This window comes from Cryptomeria japonica, chromosome 2 (assembly GCF_030272615.1).
Source record: "Cryptomeria japonica chromosome 2, Sugi_1.0, whole genome shotgun sequence".
NCBI classification, from domain to species: domain Eukaryota; kingdom Viridiplantae; phylum Streptophyta; class Pinopsida; order Cupressales; family Cupressaceae; genus Cryptomeria; species Cryptomeria japonica.
Window position 1 is genome coordinate 337296511 of NC_081406.1, and position 14060 is coordinate 337310570.

Consider the following 14060-nt stretch of genomic DNA (forward strand, 5'->3'; position numbering starts at 1 on the left):
ATTGTTTGTAATTATATGTTTTTTTGGTTGTATTTTCCATTTGAGGATACATTGATTGAGCCATTTAAAATCATTGAATGTATTTACTATTGTTGAAAGATGCTTTTGAAATCCCTCCAACCTTAATTTAAAAATATTAACAATATATACATATATTATTATTAAAACAATTAGAAAATATAAAATCTATACATAAAATTGTTAAAACAATTAAAAAATTATAATTTAAAAAAGAAAAAAGCCTTTTGGCCCCACTTGATCGGTCGAAAGACTTTTTAGCCCCCCTCCCGCTCCAACTATTTTGGACTGTGGAAATGGGGGGCTAAGTGCAGTCAGCGGATATATATATAGGGTCAAGTACTACTCGACCGACTATACCCCACCACCCGTCCTCCATGTAGGCACCATGTGGCGCCACGTAGACTCGATCGAGTCCTACTCGGTCGAGTAGGATTTCTTTTTGGTTTGAACTTAGCCAAAAGTGTGACACAACACTATGCTTTCACCCTTCCCCATGTGTGATATGATAGATGAAAAGAAGATTGTTTGTCAAGTGGGGTACACACAAAACATCATTGAAGGAGTTATCCCCAATGACAATACATCATTTCCCAATCACATCCATGTATGTATGATTGCCCATCAAAATCTATGGCATGGTGCAAGGCTCAAATGAAGAGAACATAGACTGCAAACATTCCATATGATGAGAAGCCGTTGAATCTAGAAGCCATCTCCCTGAATCATGACTTGTAGTAGCACAAAGAGCTTATCCCTTTCCTTTATCTATCTCAAAAGAGTGATCCTTAATTCAAAGTAGACATCCTAGAAGGAAAACTAATTTTGTTATTCTCAAGAAGATGTTTCAATTTATCAATATCCTTCTTGTAACAATGTTGTTCATCATGTCCCGACTTCTTGCAATATGCACAAAAAGATTGTCGTTAGATTTCCTCTTAGTTGAGGATGTAGATTCACCTTGTTGTGGTTTAGACTTAGGGTTCTTTTGGTTCTTGACTTTTCCTTGATTGCTTTGATTCCCTTTATTAACCACCAAAGCTTGTGACATTGAAGATTTGAGAATCCCCATCTTGGTCAACTTAGATTGCTCAAGAATCAACATCTCCGTGAATGCATCAAATGGGGGAGAAGTGTAAGGGGAACCTTGAGCTAACTTATGGGTGTGAAAGCTAGATACAAAGGTTGCATACTCTGATGGATGCTTGTCCAACAAGCTGCAAACCAATTGAGCATCCTTTTTGTCAATGCCACAATCCTTTAGCTTTTCTCTTAGCTCATTTACTTTTGTGTCATAATCTTAGATTGTATCAAAATCCTTGGGGTCTAATGTTGTGAATTTACTATCAAGCTTGTAGCCCTTAATCTCATCAACTTGACCATACAATTTGTCATAAATATCCCAAGCCTCTTTGATTGTACATTTCTCAATGTGAAAAATGAGGTCATCTGATACATACTTTCTTAATGTTTCAAGTTCCATAGAGTTTTTAGTGAGCCATTCAACTTGAGCATTAGGATCAACCTTAGTATCAACCTTAGGATTAGGTGGTGATGTTATTGTTCCATTTACATAATGAATGAGTGATTTTTCTATTAGTTTACTCCATGCCTTAATCTTCCATGAAGCATAATTATGAGGAGTTAAAAGTGGAAATTTAGGAGAGCCCATATCAACAAAATGAAAAAACACAAGATAGAGAGAGGCACAATCACACAAGACACCCCCCCAAATCACTCAATCAGAGAAACCCCCCCCCCAAATGATGATTTAACACTTTATACTTAGTGTGTGTACAATGGGCCACTTGCAAAATAAGACAAGGTGAACTTTTGATTTCAACTTTACAACTGCCTCAAATAGGATATAAAAGAATCCAATAAATACTACAAGTGATCTAAACTGAGATCCAAGCAAAATACAAGTATCAAATAGGCCAAAAATGACCAAATATTGAAACTATAATTTATACTTAAAATCACTGCAAACTAATGGCATATTATTAAAGTAGATGAAAAATTATGTACTTAAAAAAAATGGCACCTGAAAAGAAGATCGCATGACCCCAAACGAAGCCTCTAAAGTTGCAAAATTGAGGATTAGACATGTGCGGTAATAAAAAACTACAAAGTGCGAAAAACTTTGTCCATCAAAATCAAAAAATTCCTCCATCACTGCGAAGAGCACAAAAATTAGCCCAAATAAAAAAAAAATTGCATCCAAAAAAGAGCAAAAATGAGAAATATATGGCCTCTTGAAGTCGGATTGTGAAATCAAAACGCCAAACGAGAGGGGGTCTAAAAATTTTCAAAATACTGTTGATGCAAGTTGATGTCATTATTCCACGAGCTTAGATTTGACGACCATTTGACCGTCATCAGGTTGTCGCTCCCTTTTCTGCTTGTACATATGATGTCATCAGTACGAAAGATGATGACATCGACAATGACTATGTTGGTGTTGGTGACTGGAATGTCTATACGGATGACGTGGTAGATGGGCGGCATTGACTGAGCATATGGTCTGTTGATGTGTACTTCCTGCATGGTGATGAGGTGGCTAAATTGGACTGTCACATGTGTGTACAATGCTCACTATGCAGTGATGTGGCAGATGATGTGTCATCGATCGGACGTTCTTCTCATCTAATTTGGCACAATGAATATGCGACAACTAGGCGATGAGTTAGAAGTATGACCAAATGTGAGACGACTGCGTGGCATAGGATAGGTGGTTAGCATGGAGGAGCATGAAGCCAACTGACCAGAAGTCAGAAAGCGGTTGTCAAAAGTAGACGACGCTTGGGCGGTCTCAATTGCAGCATCGGCGACATCGCCAGAACCCTAAAAAACACCAATTGACGTGTTGGGAAAATAGGGATGATGCAGAGTTGGCGACAGACGCAGAAAGATTCAGAGGATGAATGATGTTCGGGAAAGTACAATGCGGCCCCTGAAAAAAAATACTCCAGAGTATAAGGGGGGGACAGGGGTCCCACCCCAAAATAATAATTTTGGTTTTATTTTAAAATAAAACTTTTTACAATTTGATTAAAAAATGTCAAGAAATTTAAATAGATTCGTAGAAAAATAAATAAATAAATATATATATATATATATTTTTTTTGAAAAATCCGTACAATATACGAGAATATGCGATTGTTTTCCTTCACCAAATATGGCCAAGTTTATACTCAAAATTTATGGAAATGGCCACCCAGACACAACCGTGTTGTCCAAATCACTGTAGGACACCCCCAAAAATTGTAGATCCCCAAATCCAAAAATTGAAGCCTTCAAAATATCTCCAAAAGACTAATCAATGAAGCCCTTTAGGGTCTGATACCATGTGAGATTTTGCCAAGATCAAGAGCTCAATGAAAAATACAAAATAGAGAGACAAACTAGATGATAGGAATAAACTAGATTCTATCAAGAGAAAATACTGATCAACTGGATCATCAAGAAAAATTACATACAATGTAGATAAGCTTTCTTATAAGGGCAAGGATAAGAGACAAGAGAGCACACAATAATGACATGTGGCTCAGTGAGATGAAAGGGTAGGTAGGGGTAGGTAGGAGAAATAATAAAATATTCTACATGAGGTGGATCACCCACCGAAGGCAGAATTATCACTCCACAGTAAGTGGATATGATAAAGTAACAACAATATCACACCATAAAAGGTGGAGTTTCTCCTACATACACACTCCCAATGTAGTGCATCTCCCTAGGTGTCTCATATGCAAACTACTATGATATGCATGTACGTAAGTAAACTTAAGTAAAGTGTAATTATATCCAACATGAATAAATAGTTACACCACGACATTTACAAGGCTTGCTTGTGTTCATATGTTGGTTATGATCATGATTCGTTTGTTTCTGCATAATAGAACTTGTTTTTCAAGTGATTCATCATTAAATTCAATATTTGTTAGGACATTTGTGATAAATAATTCTAACAAAAGTCCACATTTGAGTGTTTTTATATGATATACATACCTAGTTCTATAGTACCCATTTTTGGCATAGGGTGGAAGGATACTAGAAAAGGTTGGGGAGACTAGAATTCCTGGTAATTGCATTTACTTAAAAAATTCTAAACCTTTTCAACATAGCAATTTTGTGTGGATCCTAAAATCATTTCATTCCATGAGACAATAAATAATTCCCTATAAAACTTGTCTTTAAAGTAGTCGAGAGAAAGTTCATTGTTTCTAATAATAAGATTTAAACTTGTGCATTTTAAGCAATTCTTTTTTGTTCTTTTTATATGAACTTTATTTCTTTAAGACTCTGTCCAGATATGCCACAACCATCACAATAGTATCAATAAATAGATTTGGTGGATGTATTTCCAATTTTCTTTGTATCAACGAATAGATCTACATGAATGGAAGTCACAAAATCTAACTTTTAAATGGAATTTGTCAATGAAATCAATGGTGAGCATTGCCAATGAAATCTATGTTAAGAATTTAAAGCCCGTGGGTGTTCCTCTTAGAGTTGTTCATGTGTTTGATTCTTTCATAGTGTTGAAATGAACATCTAGTTTGTAAATATGGAACTCTCCTCTTTCATGGTGGTTATGTTCTTTTTTTCTTGTAGTCATTTGTAGTAAAAGAGTGTGCATGTTTGTTGTGCACTTTTAGCTCCATAGTCACATGTGAAAACACATACTATTTGGACTACAGTACAAAGTTCTTATATCTGGTTCATGGTCAACCCATTGTTACATGAAAGAATTGGATGATTATTCATTGGTTTCTTATGGGTTACAAATTTTGGTATAATTTATATTTTATAATCTTCTAAACAATGTAATTTCTCTTTGTAATGCCCGCCAAAATACCCTAGAGAAATAAACCATAATCTACTAACAAATGGAGATAATTTTTTTTGTTTTAAGTCAACCATCACTACTACACCATCTCTAACATTTTTTATTGGAACAATACAACCAATATGCATCAATGCATCTTTTAACAATTACAATAATATATATGAATCAACAAGAACATAATCATAGAACATATCACACAAGCGGAGTTATCATTTAACCATTAACATATCTCTACACAAACTCATACATTATATCCATTTCCTAGGGTATCTCAATGCCACTACTTGACATAAACCTAACACATCACATATCCATCTAAAACATCTTACACTATCATTCTACTACTCATCTACCTCCATACAAATATGACAAAGTATTAACATATATGCATAACTCTACCACATTTCATACCCTTTAGGTTCATTTAAGAATACCAACCAAATGTTCCTAATACCCTTCTTTATTCATCAATCATTTGACACTTCATAAATCTAAATGCATTTAACCTTATCCTACATATGGAACTAGATTATTTCCTTAAGCACAATCATTACACAACTCATCAAGAATACTATCCATATTCATATGCAAGATTATAACAACAAGCACTTATCTACTTCCAAATAGGATTCCAAGATACTAAACAAATTCAAGAGTCATACCATGCTACAAGAATAGACACATTCTAACATTTTGATTCCCTAATTCAACATAGGATCTCATTCCCAACACGATGAGCATTTATACAACATGAACCATATAATACGACATCATCTTATTTCAAGAGAACAGTTCTACATCATCAAGTCTAAATACATAAGAGCACATGGAACAAGCACATAGTCTCTTTTACTACATTCCATCATAATGCTTAATAATACAAGTTACATAAGTACATAATCATATTCCACATTTACAAGTCAACACAATAGAGTAATATCTCTAATGTATAGAAATCAACACCATAGGAAAAGTTACACATATTTAAGTGTTGTATATTCCATGTAAATCCACAACTACTCATTAATTTTCCATATCCCAAGATAACTTAATCTATCTCCCTTGGACCTGCAACCAACATTATTTTTCTACAAAAACCTGTTGAAAAAGTTAACGAAGATTATGGGCAGACAAGCCTAAACTTTCCATCATTTTTTGTTGTCTTACAAACTCTTCTCTATCTCTCACCTATGCGCTAAAAGTCAGAGCATATGTGCTATAGTATGGAATATATGCGCATTCAGAGAAAATGCACTACTCTGGAACTCATACGCACTATACTGATGGTCCAATGCGCTAAAAGATAGATCAAATCATTATGCGTTGGGATAGGGTTCTTACGCGTTGGTGTATCTGTCAGATGTGCTCTAGAGTATAGGACATATGCATTGTAAAATGAGTTATATGTGCTAAAATGACTTGCAGATGCGCTATTCTAGTATTCTTTCAAGAATTTGTCGTTAACCTCCGTACAAGATTATTAGAAAATCAGGGACGGGCCCCAAGATGATTGCCAAAAATTTATGCCAGAATAGTGGTGTCAGATGATTAATCAAAAAGAAGAGAAACTCACATACCAATGAAACGTTAGATATAAAGACAGTAAACTAGTTAAACAAACTAATCCTTCAAAATAGTCTCATTTTTCTCTATCTCATAGGATTCCTCAAGTCAATGGTTGCTCTCACATCATTGAGCAACCAACCTTTGAAATGACAACTTTAAGAATGAGTGATAATGGATAAAAATGATCTATATGCAATATGAAACTAAGATATATATGATAAATTTATTAAGATGAGGATTATGCTATGGTAATGACAATATACTAGCCTAATATGATATATACTAACATGATAACATACTATACTAACAATGCTTCTAAATGATTTTAAGATGATGATTAGCAACAAAGAGAGGGAAAACTTAAGACTTTGACAGACTATAACTTGGATACATGAAACTTGTGATGATGGATAATAAGAGAAATGAGGCCTATTTATAGAAGAAATGGGAAAATCGATGGTCAAGATTGAATAATCTTAACAAGGGATATGATTGAATAAGTTTCAATCCATGTTTTCAATTTTAGCCAATGAAATGGTGACAATTGCCAATATGAGATGGCTTGAGAGGAGAGAGAAGAGGCATTAAATGCCTGAGAAGACATGGTGGTTACCTTAGGGGGTATGGTTAGGGTTGAGTTAGTGGATAATCCTTTTATCCAAAGGGTAAAAAAATGTGCAAGAGCTAAAGGGATAACCATGGTCAAAGCAATAAATGCTTGAAAAGACCCTGCACTAAAAAATATGGTTAATTTAGAGGATAGTCTCTAACCCAGGGTAGAAGGTGAATTAACCATTAATGGTAATGTAAGAGCCTTTAATGGTCTGGAAGACTTTAAAGGTTAACTATTTGAAGGCATAAAGCCTTTAATGGTTATTGAAGACTTTGCAGGTTTTTAATAAGTGACCTAGTTTCTTAAGGAATGTGCAAATGTTTATGAGGGGGATTAGGATAAATTGGAATTTATTAAAAGGGTCTAGAAAGGGGTTTAGGCATGCAAGTGGATTCTGTAGGATAATGCAAGTGAGAGGATTTTTAATATTTAATTAAGATAATATTTATTTATTTCAATTAATGGTTTCAACTTGCATTTAATTAATTTAAATAAATATTGATTTATTTAAATGTGTGGAAGGTATTTAATTAAATGTAAAGGGGTGTAATTAAATAAACATGATTTATTTAATTAATAGACTAAACTTTACTAGATGAATTGTAGTACCCCTGCCCTAATCTATTTCTAACCTTGGTTTAATCTTGATTAGTTTATCGTAATATTATGTTATAGTCAGATGATTGAGTTTAACGCATAGCTATTGATGTGGTTTTCACACTAGTAGATGCTAGTTGTTTAGTGTACCGATTTCGTGGTATTAATATCGGGCTAACGCTTTCATTAAATTTTATATATGTATGCATGTATGATCTTTGGTTGCAGGAGATTTCAGGTGCAACGCCACATGAGTGCGAGGTTCGGCTTCACCTGGATGTGCAGGTTTGAGTGTACCTTTTTAATCCTTAGAGTTGGATTAGGTGGTCGTAAGACCCTAGTCGACCTTAGTCGTGCTCAAGTGAGCATCGCCAGTCGTCGTCGGTATCCCCTTCTTGTTTGGGTTTGTGAGTCGTCTGTTTGGTTGACCTTCTCGGTTTACATGCTTGGTGTGTTTGGTTAAAATTGATTAATTAGTCCTTAGTAATTATTTTGATTATTTATGCGTTTGTGCATTGAAGATTAATGGATTAAATTAATCGGGTTTTCGTTATGCGATTTTCGTTGATATTGGTTTGCTCGTTTTAAAATTGGGAGAAAGTTCGATTAATAACTGATTTCGAATATTAAATGCATTTATATATGCTGTTGAATAAGAAAGTTTTATATCTTATCGCAATAGATTGATCGTAATTGCATTCTGTTGGATTCTAAAATTAGAAAGGCTAAATTGGACTAATCAAGAAAATCAATTTTTGATTTGAAAAGCAAGTTAAATTGTTGCTATAGTTAGAAAGGATTAATTTTGTGAATTATTTGTAAATAAAAATTTTAATTCCAAAAATGGAATTTTGGGGGTCAACTCTTCCATATAACCCAAAATTTGGGGAAAATTGGAGGAGGGAAATTTTTGGAGAATTTTTGGTTGAAAAAGATTTTGGAGATGAAATTGGAGGATTTTGGATGGAGAAGGAAGGATTTGGGAGCTGGAGATTTGGACTCTTCGGCAGATCTTGCCAGGAATGCGAGATCAGGTAGGATCTGTTTAACCATTTGGTTTCAAAATAAAATAGTTCCTTGTTTGGCCATTTCGAGTTTGGCTGGAGATTTATCTGAGGTTTTGTTATTCCTTAATGCTGTTTGGGTGGTTTGGAATCCCATTGTGTTTGGAGAATGAAAATTATCAAAGGAAATGTGGTACCAAAACCTAGTTCTTCTAAATCAAACTTATATTCAACCAAAATTTATTCGGTTCATTTGGGCATTTTTGTTTTGGAAGTTCGGACTGTGTTTAAATGGAAAATGAAAACATTTAATTTTATTATTGACTGTGCGTCTTTTTTGTTGAAATGAACTGTGTGTTCAAACGAAATTTTAAACGTATTTTGTTTTTTTTTACGAACTGTGCATTGTTATTTTTATTTGGAACGAATTGGGCGAGTTTTGTTTTAATAACGCAGCCCTTGGTTTGGGGTTGGAGGGCGGGGAGCGGAGCTCAACCTGCTCCTCCTCCCCTCCCCCGCTCGTCCCCCCACTTCCTCCCCCGTTCCCTTGCTTATTGTGCGCAGATCGCAGTGCTTGCGGCTCACGGCAGTGGCCGTAGGGCGCCGCGGCACCTGCGGGCACCACCGCGAGTGCCGCCAGCGAAGTCTTCTCCACCCTGCGGCTAGGGTTAGGGCACGGCCCGCCCTAGCCACTTAATTTAAATGCGTTTTTTGTTTTAAACGTGGCTTATAAAATGTTTTTTTTTAATGTATTTTTTTTATCACTCAAAAAAAAAATGCATATGATATGAGTATCAATTTTAATGAAAGATGTTTTTTTTAATGTATTTTTTTTTAACTCAAAAAAAAATATATAACGTTTTAATACTATTTAATGTAGATTCTGATGTAAGATTTAATATCAAATTGTGAATATTTTGGGTAGATCAAATATTGTTATGTTGGAAAATCCTTTTGAGTTTAAATGTACTTATTGCCTATATATATTGTTTGAAGATTTTAAGGGTATAAGTCATCTGGAAGGGTCCGAAATGAATATTGAACCATTGATCATTAGAAATTTAATGATGAGCTTTTGGAATGATTAGCTTCATTAGATTCTCTTTTTATAATTATATTTCCGTGATTCGTATTATGCATCTAGGTTTTTAAAAATGCGAACTGTAGAGGTTTGTTTCGAACCAGCATGTTAATGACATTTTGATTGGAGATTAAATATCGTATTTTAGTTGATTAATGGTTGTCTGAGTTTAATTAATATGAATTGGTTTGGAAACTCATTATGACTTTTTATGTCTGTTCGATGCTTTGAACCTTAGCGAGTTAGAAAACCAAGGACAACTTATCCCTAGTTGAGGTAGATAACTGAAATCTAGTATAGATCTTGTAGAAAACTTGATCGATTTTAATGCTAAATCAATTTGAGAAGATATTGTCTTGTCTGTTTATTGCCTTTGCATGTTTAATTGCTGTATTAGCTTTAATTATGATATGGCAAGAGTGCTTTGTTTGATAGGACCCTGTCGTATGGCTTGACTTGGGGTACCTGTTTCAGTCCTCGATTTTGAGCTGACCGTTGTATTGTGGTAGTGTCGTTTTGATCATATCCTCCTTGTGTGTGAGTCGAATGATGATTGTGGTTGACCGTTGTTGGTCGGGTCTGTAGTTAGAGTACCGTCAGTAAGTGATTACCCTTGAGTCATGTTTGACCAGATGATTGTTTCTCCCTTCTTGAACTCCGTTCATCTGACCATGTGTATTCCTTGGTTTTGAGTTCGTCTGAGTATAGTCTAGTGTCGTATGGGAAAGTGGCTTTCGATTGGGGGCCGCGCCCAAAGTGGCTGCTGGGTAACCCGTCGAAAGTGAGTCTAATAAGTGATAACCTAAGTAGATTAGAATGTAATCTCTAAGTAAGATAAATGTGCCTCACACATGGGACGAGTGCTATCATAGATTCGACATGCTGTGAGAAGGCCTGAAATGGCAAACCACCATCCTTGTCTTCACGAGAGGATGTGTGGGTCCACATGAGGCTTGGATGGGCCGGAAGCTTAGATTAGGTTGCCAGGGTGACCCAGTGTATGGGGTCGGGACCTATGAAGACTTGCCATGGTAACCATACCAGGTTGTGTGATGACACTTGTCCCTACGTTCGCTAGTGTGTTGTCATTTTGTCCTGTTAGGAGTACCTTTGTGGGTCGTCCTTTTTTCTCTGTCCTTGTGAGTGTCGATTTCATGTTAGACCTTTTGTGGTGATGGCTCAGTTTTATGGATGCTCTTCTGGACCTTTGTATTGGCTTTGATTATGTTCAGCTGGATCCTGTTCTTTTCAGGGATCGTTTATGTATTAATGGACCGATGTGGTCGTTTGTTTATTGTTTATGTATTGCCTTGATGGCTGGATTGTATGGTGTAACCTCTTGTATTCTTAACTTTATTAATTATCAGAGGGGTCTTGCAGTTGAGCAGACCCGGAGATGTAGCCCTTTAGGGGTGAACTCCGAGATCATTATGGTGTTATGTGATGTATTCTCTTATGTTTCCTTTATTCAGCTTTATCATGTATGATTAACTTATGTTAGAATGGTTAAGTGGATAATTGGAATTAACTATAAATGCTTATATTCAGTTCTTTCTTGAATGCCATGTTGATCGAATGCGTAAGTGGTTTAGATGAGATTTATCGTAGATGCTAGTATACAATCGTCTTTTGAAATGCAATAAGTTGGAATATGAAAGAATGTAACTTAGAGTAATGAATTATACTCAGTTGTTGTTAAGGAATTTAAATATGCTTGGAAAGATCTCTTATGTTATAATGAAATCCTAGTGTATTAGAATGTTAGATGTATGGCTCGTATTTTTAATGAAAAGCTTGAATGAAGATTATGAATAGATCTTAATGGATGAGTCATTGCTTGTGATTTATATTTCCATTCTTTGAAAGAAATTATCCTGATTAAGAATTATCTCGTTGTTAGATTAGCAGCGTATTGGATTGGCTGTGTGAGTTAAGTGAATTGTGAAATTTAAGTAATCTCGTTGGGAAACTCTTTAGGTGTTAGTTGTTGTCTTCCGCTATGTAATCTGAATCTTTGATATCTTGTTGCATCTTATGTGTTGTAACTTTAAAAAAAAAATTATTGCACTTTATTCTTGTATTATTGGCTTATCCCTTCGGGGTTTCCTGGCGGGGCATTACATTTGGTATCAGAGCCCATGTTGCAAACATTGGGATCTCTGGTGTCACGTGTGCCCTCTATTTGTGTGAGGTGTATCGACCTTATGTGTATGCTTGTCCTCCTTTTGCATGTGAGTGATTGAGCAGACCTTGTCGGGTGTGTAACGTGTGTGTTCACACCTTGTTTTCGCCTTCTTGATGTTGGTGTTTGAGTGTTATTTGTGCATTGTGTGCTTATTGATGTCTTGGTCTACGATTACTCTTATTTGGAAAGAGAGTCGTATGTACCTTCCCTTATTGAGTGTTGTACTATTTAGACTAATCCATTTGGGTTGGTCCGTGCTTGTCTTGAATCTGAAAGTGCGAATTGTGTTTGCTAAAAGATTATGATTTAGCTTAATGTTGTCCACTTGAATGACTAGTATGGCAATTATTGAATGCTTATTTTGTAGAAAATTAAATGATTATCACCATTCCTCTCTTCTTTCTGGAAATTAAAATGATGAGGATATGAGTAATTATCTTTGATTTGAGTTTCTTGTTTGCAAGAGAGAAAAAGGTTGTGACTTCTTGGACCCTTGTGTGAGCCTTATGAAGCTTATTTTTTTTAGATTATTAAAGGGCTATGGGTTTTAAAAATTTGTTTTGGGTGATTGGGAGAAAACGGTATGTGTATGTTTAAAGAATTCTCCATGTGTATGTTGTAGGAGTAGCATGATTAAATTCTATCTTAGTAAGGTGCATTTCTATGCGAATAGTTGAATTATGTGAAACTACTTGGTATGTATAAGAAGTATTCAAAAAGGAGCATGTTATTGTAGCTTCGAGAGAGTATTAGTATGTTCCCTGAAAGATTGTTTTATGTGTTTTCCGAAGGATTGTCTTATGTGTTTCATTAAACCAGTTTGATTGAAGATTTATTTTAGCAAATGCTCCATTGAACTCGCTTTTGGGTATATGTAATTACCTTAATGTGTTTAAGAAAGTGCGAAGAAAAAGCTTGTTTGATGTACATGCAATAATATGTTTTAATTGGGGTAATAGCTCCTTGCTTATCTTTGATCGTAATGTGATCTTCTCTAATAGGTTGCAAATTATGACATGTGTCTATATTGTATTATTATAGTGAGTGTTCTTAAGAGGTCTTGCGTTGTCGAAAAGATTGCCTCTCTTGATCTCTATTTTGTTTGGAAAACTAGAACCTCCTATTGCAACCATAATTATTGGAAATGTTTTGTTAGACTGATTGTCATCCTTCTTAACGGTAGTGAAATGAAAACCGTGTAATTAAAATGATAGGCTTATAGTGAGAAAATGTATAATGTAGCGTGATCTTGATTGATCTTGTGTCTTTGTAGGAAACAGTTTGTTTATCAAACTCTCTTTCCCTTCTCCTTGCCTAATCATAAGAATTTTAGAAATGGTATTAAAGAATGCGTTGATTTAAATAGAATGCTTATAAAACATGTGAAATTGTATGTTTGCTTTTGGCTTCATAGTGATAGATGAAAGTCTTAAGCTTTAGAAATGAATTTGCATAGTTAGTAATTTGGTTTTGGATGCTTGGTAAAATGTGATAAAGATATAGGAGTGATGTTATTTCCTTATGTAATTGTGAATTGTTTATAATTTCAGTACTTGAATCTAGAGTAAACTTGATTCAGTTATTTATGTAGAAAGCATAATTGGAATCTTCCTTGTATAGATGTTAGCGTACTGAAAAGTTCTCCCCGTAAATGTGACTAAACCAGTACTGGTGTATTTGTGTGTATTGTAAGAAACCAGTGCTTATTATATGTGCCCATGGTTTGGTGAAGTAATCAACCATGGAGGATATGTTGCTTATGAGTATGGGAAACCATACTGTTTATGTGTTGTTGCTTATTTGTTTCCCTGCTGAGTACCAAACCTCGGGTTGTGGGTAACTCAGTATGTTAAGGGGTAGTATTCGAAGCGACCGTTCCTTGAATAGTATGGATTGGCGTACGAGTAATGTCGGCGCGAAGCGACTTTAGCTTCTCTACTTCGAGGAATGATATAGTTGTACTACTAAACTGTATCAAGGTGTACTCAATACTTTCCCTTTGATGAATCTATTTATAGGTTTATGTGTGTCAGCCTATTCTCTTCCTTATTTGAGCTTATGGATGGTGATTCTTGTGTATATTGATGGAATTCTATTGGAACATCTGTTGCCTTGTCTTCTTGAGAGGCGTGTTATTGTTCTTACAT